The 9386-nt window shown below is 36.0% G+C and overlaps 1 pseudogene; it reads right to left on the bottom strand.

Annotated features, from left to right (window-relative positions):
* Positions 1-422: 422 nt before the first annotated feature.
* LOC112478897 lies at positions 423-541 on the bottom strand (annotated as a pseudogene).
* Positions 542-9386: the final 8845 nt, after the last annotated feature.

Genomic DNA, 9386 nt, shown 5'->3' with positions numbered 1-9386 from the left:
GAAATGGCAATAGAGAAAAATTTAAAACGACATAAGCTTTTTAAATACACACGATAGAGCAGCAATAAATTTTCTTGACATACACTGTGTTGTTATTCCCCAAATGCCCACCAGATGGGAGTAGAGAATAATTTTTTTTTACTTACACTCTTGTGTAATTTCCAGATGCACACGAGTGTGGGGCAGGAAATGAATTTTCATGATGACCTACAGTACGGTTTTATTCCCAAAATTCTCAAGAGATGAAAGCAGGAAATTTTTGTGATGAGATACACCTGGAAGTAATTTTTAAAATGCCCATGCTATGGCGGCAGAGAACAATTTCATGTTGCACTCTTGTTACTTCCAAGATTCACATGAAATGACAGCAGAAAAAATTATAATGATATACTCTATGGTATAATTATTATTATTATTATTTATGCCTGCAGCACCTGGTCTTCCCAGCTGGTGCCTCATCCAAGTACTAACCAGGTCCAACTGCGCTTAGCTTCCCAGGTCAGACAAGATCTGGAGTGTTCAGGGTGGCATGGCCGCAGACTAGTCGTTAGTTTCAAAATTCCAACAAGATGGCAGCAGAGGACAATTTTTCATGACATGCACTTTTTTTTTTTTTTTCCTCAAAATGCACACGAAGTGGCAGCGGACAAAATTATTTCTTGATGATTTTCTCTTGGGTGTTGTTTACAAAAAGCACAAGAGTAGCAACAGAAATAGATTTTCATGACATACTCTGTGGTTTTATTCCCAAAATTCCCACCTCAGAGATTTAATATTCATGATGAGAAACATCTGAGTGTTAATCCTGAAATCGCCATGGATAGCAGCAGAGAATGACTTTTTATGACATACATAATGTGTATTTCCCTATATGTACACTATTGCAGGATTGAAAATAAATTTTTTGATGTGGGCATTATTTTCTAAATGCTCACTAGAAGCCAGGAGAGAACATTTTTTCATGACACGCCCTTCTGTGTTCATTCCAAGGTAACACGAAATTGAAAAAGTGATAAAAATTTCCTAATGTCATACCCTAAGTGCAGTCATATACAAAATGCCCACCAGATGGCAGCATAGAATGACATTAAATTATTTCCACTCGTGTTATTCCAACATTCACAGTAGATCAGAGCAGAAAATTTATTTTCATGATGGCATGAAATAACACTCGGGTGTTATTCCTAAAGTGCCCACAAGATGGCAGTAGAAAATAAATTTTTCTGATGACATACACTAACTTGTTCTTTTAAAAATGGCCATGAGATGGCAGCAGAGAATAATATTTCATGACGTGCACTTCTCCGTTTTTCTGAAGATGTATATGAAATGGTAGCAGACATACCTGAGGAATTATTTTCAAATGCACAGGATAGAAGCTGAAATAATTCTTTGTGACATGTGCTGTAGTCTTCCTCTAAAAACGGCCTGCAGGTGGCAGATGAGAATTAATATTCATGATGACAGAAGTGTATTTTCTAAAATATACACCAGGTGGCAGCAGAGAATAACTATTACTTACACTCTAGTGTTATTCCAAAAATGCACAAAGTTAGGGGTAGAGTATGAATTTTCATGATGACCTACACTCAGGTGTTATTTCTAAAATGCCCACTCGATGGGTGCAGAAAACTTTATTGCAATGACACAGTTTTATGCTAGTTTCAAAATCCCTGTGAGAAGGTAGAAGAGAATAATTTTTCATAACATGTACTCCTGTGTTTATCTCAAGATGTACATGGAATGGCTGATGACAAAAACTTTGCCCAACAACATGCTCTTAGGTTTTCTTTTCTAAGTGCACGAGATAGCCGCAGAAGTAAGCGTTTATAACATTCGATGCGGTGTTATACACAAAATTCCAACCAAATGGCAGCCGTAATTGAATATTTGTGATGACCTATACTCAGATGTTATTCCCTAACTGTCCACAAATGGCAGCAGAAAATAAAATTTTATGAAGACATACATCTGGGTGTTATTTTCAAAATGTCTACGAGAGGGCAGCAGATAATTTGTTTTGTACTCTGATGTTATTCTCAAGATTCACTCGAAATGGCAGCAGAGAAAATACTTATAATGACAAATTCTGGGGTGTTATTTTTTAAATGCAAACGAGATAGCAGCAATATTTTTCTTGACACGCACTGTGGTATTAATCCGAAAATGCCCTCCAGATGGCTCTAGAAAATGAATTTTCATGACAACACTCGGGTGTTATTCCTAAAATGCCCACCTGATGGCAGCAGACAATATTTTCCTCCCCTTACACTCTTTACACTCTTGTGTAATTTTTTAGATGCACACAAGTTTTGTGGATAAGATGAATTTTCATGTTCCCTCTAGTAAAGTTTTATTCCCCAAATTCCCGCTAGATGACATTGGAAAATTTTTTCGTTGATGATATAAACCTGGAAATAATTTTCAAAATGCCCTCGAGATATCAGCATGGAACAATTTTTCATGACAGGCACATCCCAATATGTGTTCACCCCAATATTAACATGAAAGCATAACATAGATAAAAATTTCAAACGTCATTCACAACAGGCACTATTCTGTCATACACAAAATGCTCACCAGATGGTAGCAGAGAAAAAAATGTTCATGATGTATAACATTTGGTGTTATTTCTAAAATGCCCATGAAATGACAGCATAAAAAGTTATATAATATACACTTGTTCGTTATTTCAAAAAAGGCGACGAGATGGTATCTGGGAATAATTTTTCAGGACATGCACTGCTGTGTTTTTCCCAAGATACATGAAATGGCAGAGGACAACAACTTTTCATAATGACATGCTCTTAGTTATTAATTTCAAAATGTACAAGATAGCAGCTGACATTACTCTTTATGACACGAGCTGTGGTCTTCCCAAATTCTCCACCAGATGGCAGCAGAGGATGAATCTTCATGAGGACAACACTCAGGTTAATTCCTAAAATACCCACCAGATGGCAGGAGAGAATAACCTTTTATTCTTATGTAATTTCCAAGATGCACACAAGATTAAGATAGAAAAAAGATTTTCATGATGACCTACACTAGGGTTATATTCCGAAATGCCCGTCAGATGGCAGTGAAAAATATATTTTTGATGACACACAATTAGTGTAATTTTCAAATACTCATGACATGGCAACAGAGAAAAATTTTTATGACTTGCACTGCTGTGTTGTACCTAAGATTAAATAAAATGGGAGTAGAGAAAAAAAATTTTATAAAGACATGTCATTGGCATTATTTTTTAAATACACGAGACAGAAGCAGTAATAAGCTTCATTATATGCAATCTGGTGTTATTCCCCAAATGCCAAAGCATGGCTACAAAAAATGAACATTTATAATGACCAACATGGGGGGATTATTCCTTAAATGACCATCAATGGCAGTAGGAAACAGCTTTTGATTACTTACACTCTGGTGTTATTCCCAAATGCCAGCCACATGACAGCAGAGAAATACATTTAATTATACTCTGAAATACATTAATTATACTCTGCTATTATTCTAAGATGCAGAGTAGATGAAAGAGGAAAATATAATTTAAGATTAGCGTACACTCAGGTGTTATTCCAAAATACCCACGGGACAGCAGCAGAAAATAAATTTTTATGATGACATACACTTACATGTTGTTATCAAAATACCCAGGAGGTAGCAGCAGAGAATAATTTTTATGACATGTACTCCTGTGTTTTTCCCTGGATGCACATGAAAGTGCCATAGACAAAATTTTTTTCTTAACGACCAGCTCTTATGTGTTACTTTCTAACTTCATGAAATAGCAGCAAAAATAATTAGGTATGACATGGGTCATTGTGTTATACACCAAATGCCAAGGAGATGGCAACAGAGAATAATTTTTCATAACATGCAATCCTGGTTTTTTCCCCAAGATACACACAAAAAGGCAACTGACAACAACTTTTCATAATGACATGCCCTTGAGTTTATATTCAGAATGAACATTAGATAGCAGAATAAATAACATTATATAACATGCCCTGTAGTTTGTGCCCAAACTTCCCACCAGGTGGCAGCACAAAATAAGTTTTTTACATACACTGGTAAAATTCCCTAGAAGCATACAAGATGTGGACAGAAAATTAATTTTTATGATGTCCTACACTCCAGTGTTATTTCCAAAGGTCCACAAGATGGCATGAGAGAATAAGTTTTTATGGTGACATACACATGGGTGTTATTTTCAAAATGCTTACGATAGCAGCAGAAATAACTTTTCATGAGATGCACTGTTGTGTTGCTCCCAAAATGACCTTCAGATGGCAGCAGAAAGTAAATTTTTATGTTGACATACACCCAATATGTTCACCATATGGCAGCAGAGAATGTATATACATGATACCAAAACTCAGGTGTTATTAATAAAATATACACTAAAAGGCAACAGAATATTAATTTTTATGATGATGTACACTCCACTGTTTATCCCATGTGCCCACAGGACGACAGCAGGAAAAAATTATGACACACATCGGGTATTATTTTTTAAACGCCAACAAGAAATAGAAAACAAATTTTCATGACATGCACTCTTGAATTATTCCCAAGAATCACACAATATGGCAGCAGAGAAAAAAATTATAACGACATGCCTGGCGGTGTTATTTTTTAAATGCAAATGAGTTATTTGCAAAAATAATTTTCGAAACGCACACCACATTGCAGCAGAAAATAACTTTTTATATTTACGTACACGGACGTGTTATTTTCAAAATGCCCACCAGATGACAGCAGAGAATAATTTTTCATGACGTGTACTCTTGTGTTTATCACAAGATGCACACGAAATGGCCACAGATAAAACCTTTGTTTAACCAAATATCCTTAGGTGTAATTTTCTAACTCCACGATATAGCAAGAATTAACTGTTTATGATATGAGCTGTGCTGTTATTCCCAAATTGCCTACCATATTGTAGCACTGAATGAGTATTCATGATGACCTACACTAGGGTGTTATTTTCAAAATGCCCACAAAATGGCTGAAGAGAGTCACTTCATGACATGCACTTCTGTGTTTTTCTCAAGATGCATGCAGAATGGCAGCAGAAAACTTTTAATTATGACAATCCCTTGAGTTTATTTTCAGAATGCACATGAGAGCAGCAAAATAACATTACTAACATGCTTTGTGTTTTATTCCCCAAATGCCCACCAGATGGCACAGAAAATAAATTTTTATGACATACACCTGGGTGTTATTTTCAAAATATTAGAGGAGAAAAAAGTTTTATGACATGCAATCCTGTGTTATTCTCAAGATTCATACAAAATCACAGTAGACAAAAACTTCATAATGACATTCCTTTGTGTTTATTTTCAGACTACATGTCTGAAATAACATGAGATAGCAGCTGAAATAACATTTTATGACACACTCTACTGTGTTCTTCCTAGAATGCCCACCAGTTGGTAGCTAAAATGAATACTCCCGATAATCTATACTAGTTATTATTCCAAATATGCCCAGGACATGGCAGCAGAGAATTTTTATTATGATATACATCCTGGTGTCATTTTCATAATGCCCACCAGCTGGCATAAGAGAATGAATATTCAAGCTATCAAATACTCAAGTGTTATTACTAAAATATACACAAGATTGTAACAGAGAATATCTCTTTATTACACTCTGGTGCACAAAGATGAGTGCAGAAAATGAATTTTCATGAAGACCTATAATCATGTGTCATTCTTAAAATGCCCAGCAGATGACAGCAGAAAAAAAATTACATGGACATACACTGGCATGTTATTATTTAAATGCCCATGAGATGGAAGCTGAGAATAATTTTTCATGACATGCACTCATCTTATTTCCAAGATGCACACGAGATAGCCTCGGACCAAAACTTTGCTTCATGACATGGTCTTATTTTCTAACAGCCAACATAGCAACGAAAGTAACTGTAATATGGCTGTGGTATTATTCCCTAAGTTCACAGCAGATCGCAGCTGAAAATAAATAGTCGTGATGAACAAACACCTGCATGTTAATTTCAAAATGCACACAACATAGCAGCAGAGAATCACTTCATGACCTGCATTCCTGTGTTTTCCCTAAGATGCACAAGAGAAGGCAGCAGACAAAAACATTTTCTGACAATTTACCCTTGGATTTTGTTTATAAAACGCACATGGGATAGCAGCTGTAATATCTTTTCCTGACAGGCATTGTGCTTTTACACCTAAAATTCCCACCAGATGGCAGCAGAGAATGAATATTCATGAGAAACACTTAGATGTTAATTCTAAAATGCCAGTAGATGGCAGAGAATAACTTTTTATTACTTACACTATGTGTTATTTCCAAGATGCTCACTATATCAAGGTATAAAAATAAATTTGTATGATGACATACATGTGGGTGTTATTTTCAAAATTGCCACGAGATGGCAGAAAAAATTTTTGTGACAGGAACTCCTATGTTCATTTTAAGATTAACACGAAAGGGCAGCAGGGATAATAATTTCATAACATCATGCTTAACAGGCACTCTTCGGTCATACACACAACACTCACCAAATGATAGCAGAGAACAGATATTCATGCTATCAAACACTCGTTGTCATTCTAAAATGCCCACCAGATGGAACAGAGAATAATTTTTTATTACTGACATTCTGGTGTGATTCCGAGATACACAGTAGATGAGAGAAGAAAATATAGTTTCATGATGGCATACATTCTGGCTTTATTCCCAAAATGCCCACCAGATGTCAGCGGAAAATAAATTTTCATGAGTTACACTTCCTTGTTATTTTCAAATAGCCCACGAGATGACAGCAGAGAATTATTTGTTCTTATATGCACTCCTGTATTTTTCCTAACATGCACACAAAATGGCCGTGAACAACTTTTCATAAAGACAAACGCGTAGGTATTATTTTTTAAATGCACATTAGATAGCAGCTGATATAATTCCTTATGACATGTGCTATGATCTTCTTCCAAATTGTCCACCAGATAGCTGCAGAGGATGAATATTCATGACAAACACTTAGATGTTATTACTAAAATATACACCAGATGGCAGCAGAGAATAACTCTTTATTACATCTACTCTGATGTTATTCCAAGATGCACAGTAGATAAGAACAGAAAATATATTTTCATAATGGCATACACTCGGGTGTTATTCCCAAAATACCAAGTAGTTGGCAGCAGAAAATAAATTTTTATAATGACATATGCGTGCTTGTTATTTTGAAAATTCCCACAAGATGGCAGCAGAGAACAATATTTCATGACATACACTTATGTATTTTTCTCAAGATGTTCTCAAAATAGCAAAATGACAGCGGAGAATCACTACATGACATGCACTCCTGTGTTTTTCCCAAGATGCACACGAAAAGCAGTGAACAAAATCTTTTCATAATGACATGCCCTTGGGTTTATTTTCAGAATACACATGATGTAGCAGCAGAAATAACATTTTATGACATGCTTTGTGGTGCTATTTTCAAAGTGCCTTCCAGATGGCAGCTGAGAATGATAGTTCATGATGACAAACACTCGGAAGTTTTCCAAAAATGCAGACCACATGGCAGCAGAGAATAACTTTTGTAATAGCCTGCTGAAATGTGAAAGGGTTAAAGAATAATTAAACCCTGAAACTGGACAAAGGAAGTCTATAACTTAGGCCTAGTTTCTGGAACCCCTAACCACATTCTGTTAATCATGAAACTTGTAACAATGAGCTCATACGCTAACTGCCAATTTTAGCCTGTGTAACCCTGCTTGCTTGCGTGGCATGAAAAATAATCAATTGTATATAAGCTGAAAATTACTGTTTGGCCATCGCCCATGGGAACACTGGCTATTGTCCATGGAAACATAGGCAATCACCCATAGGAACATAACATTCTAACACAAGCTTTCTGCTTCTGTACTTCCCGCTTGCACACCTGGCCAGTGGGTTGAACAGGTAGTGAATAGGAGAAAGATGGACCTTTGTGTTTAAGACAGAATGAGGAATGGGATTTGGGGCTTAAAAACCTTGTATCTTGGCATTTCGAGGCTGCTCCTCTGCAAGGACAGCCGCCGGCTAATAAACTGTCTTCTGGTTAAGAACACTCAAGTTGGGTCTGGTTATTCTGGACACAACACTTTTTAAATTACACTCTGGTGTGATGCCCAAGATGCACTCAGGGTGATGATAGTAAACGAATTTTCATGATGACATACACATGCGTTTTATCCCAAAATGCCCACCAGATGAGAACAAAAATAAAATTTTATGATTACATACACCTGGTTATTTTCAAAATATCCCCACGATGGCAGCAGGGCACAATTTTTCATAACATGCACTCCCTGTTTTTCCTAAGATACATTCTAAAAGGCAGCAGACAGAATATTTCATGATGACATACTCTTGGATGTTATTTATAAAATGGCAAATTATATAGCAGCAGAAATATTATTTCATGACATGCACTGTGGTGTTATATCTAAAATGCCCACAAGATGGCAGCAGAGAATAACATTTAATTATACTCTCGTCTTATTCCAAGATGCACGGTAGATGAGAGCAGAAAATATATTTTCATGATGGCATACACTCGAGTGTTATTCCCAAAATACCCACCAAATAGCAGCAAAAAAATTATGATGACATACATTCGCTTGTTATTTTCGAAATGGCCAAGAGACTGCAGCAGAGAATAATGTTTCAAGACATGCTCTCCTGTGATTTCCCCCGATACAGAGATTGCAGCGCACAATTTTCATGACGAAATACCATTATTATTTTCAAAATGCACACGAGAAAACAGTTGAAAAAGCTCTTTAAAAAATATTCTGTGTTCTTCCTAAAATACCCAATGGATGACAGCATAGAATGAATATTCATAATGATAACATTTGGGTGTTATTTCTAAATACCCACCAGATGGTAGCAGAGAATAACATTTTTACTTATACGGTATGGTCATCATAAAAAATTATTCTCTGCTGCCATCTCGTGGCCAATTTTTAAAATAACAAGCTAGTGTATGTTATCAAAAAAATATATTTTCTACTGCCACCCGGTGGGCATTTGGGGAATAACATGGGAGTGTGTGTCATGAAAATGTATTTTCTGCTCTCATCTACTGTACATCTTGGAATAACACCAGAAGTAATTAAATGTTATTCTCTGCTGCCGTCTGGTGGGCATTTTGTGTATGACAGAAGAGTGCCTGTTGTGATTTTTTTATCTCTGTTTCCATTTCTTGTTATCTTGAGATGAACACGGGAGAGCATGTCATGAAAAATTATTAACTCTTGCCTTCTCGTTGGCAATTCGAAAATAAGGCGCACGTATATATCATTGTGAAAATTTATTTTTCACCTTGTTGTAGTGTGCATCTT

This window comes from Pteropus alecto, unplaced genomic scaffold, assembly GCF_000325575.1.
Source record: "Pteropus alecto unplaced genomic scaffold, ASM32557v1 scaffold974, whole genome shotgun sequence".
NCBI classification, from domain to species: domain Eukaryota; kingdom Metazoa; phylum Chordata; class Mammalia; order Chiroptera; family Pteropodidae; genus Pteropus; species Pteropus alecto.
The sequence above is the reverse complement of the archived record's forward strand: the minus strand, read 5'-3'. Positions and strand labels throughout refer to the sequence as shown.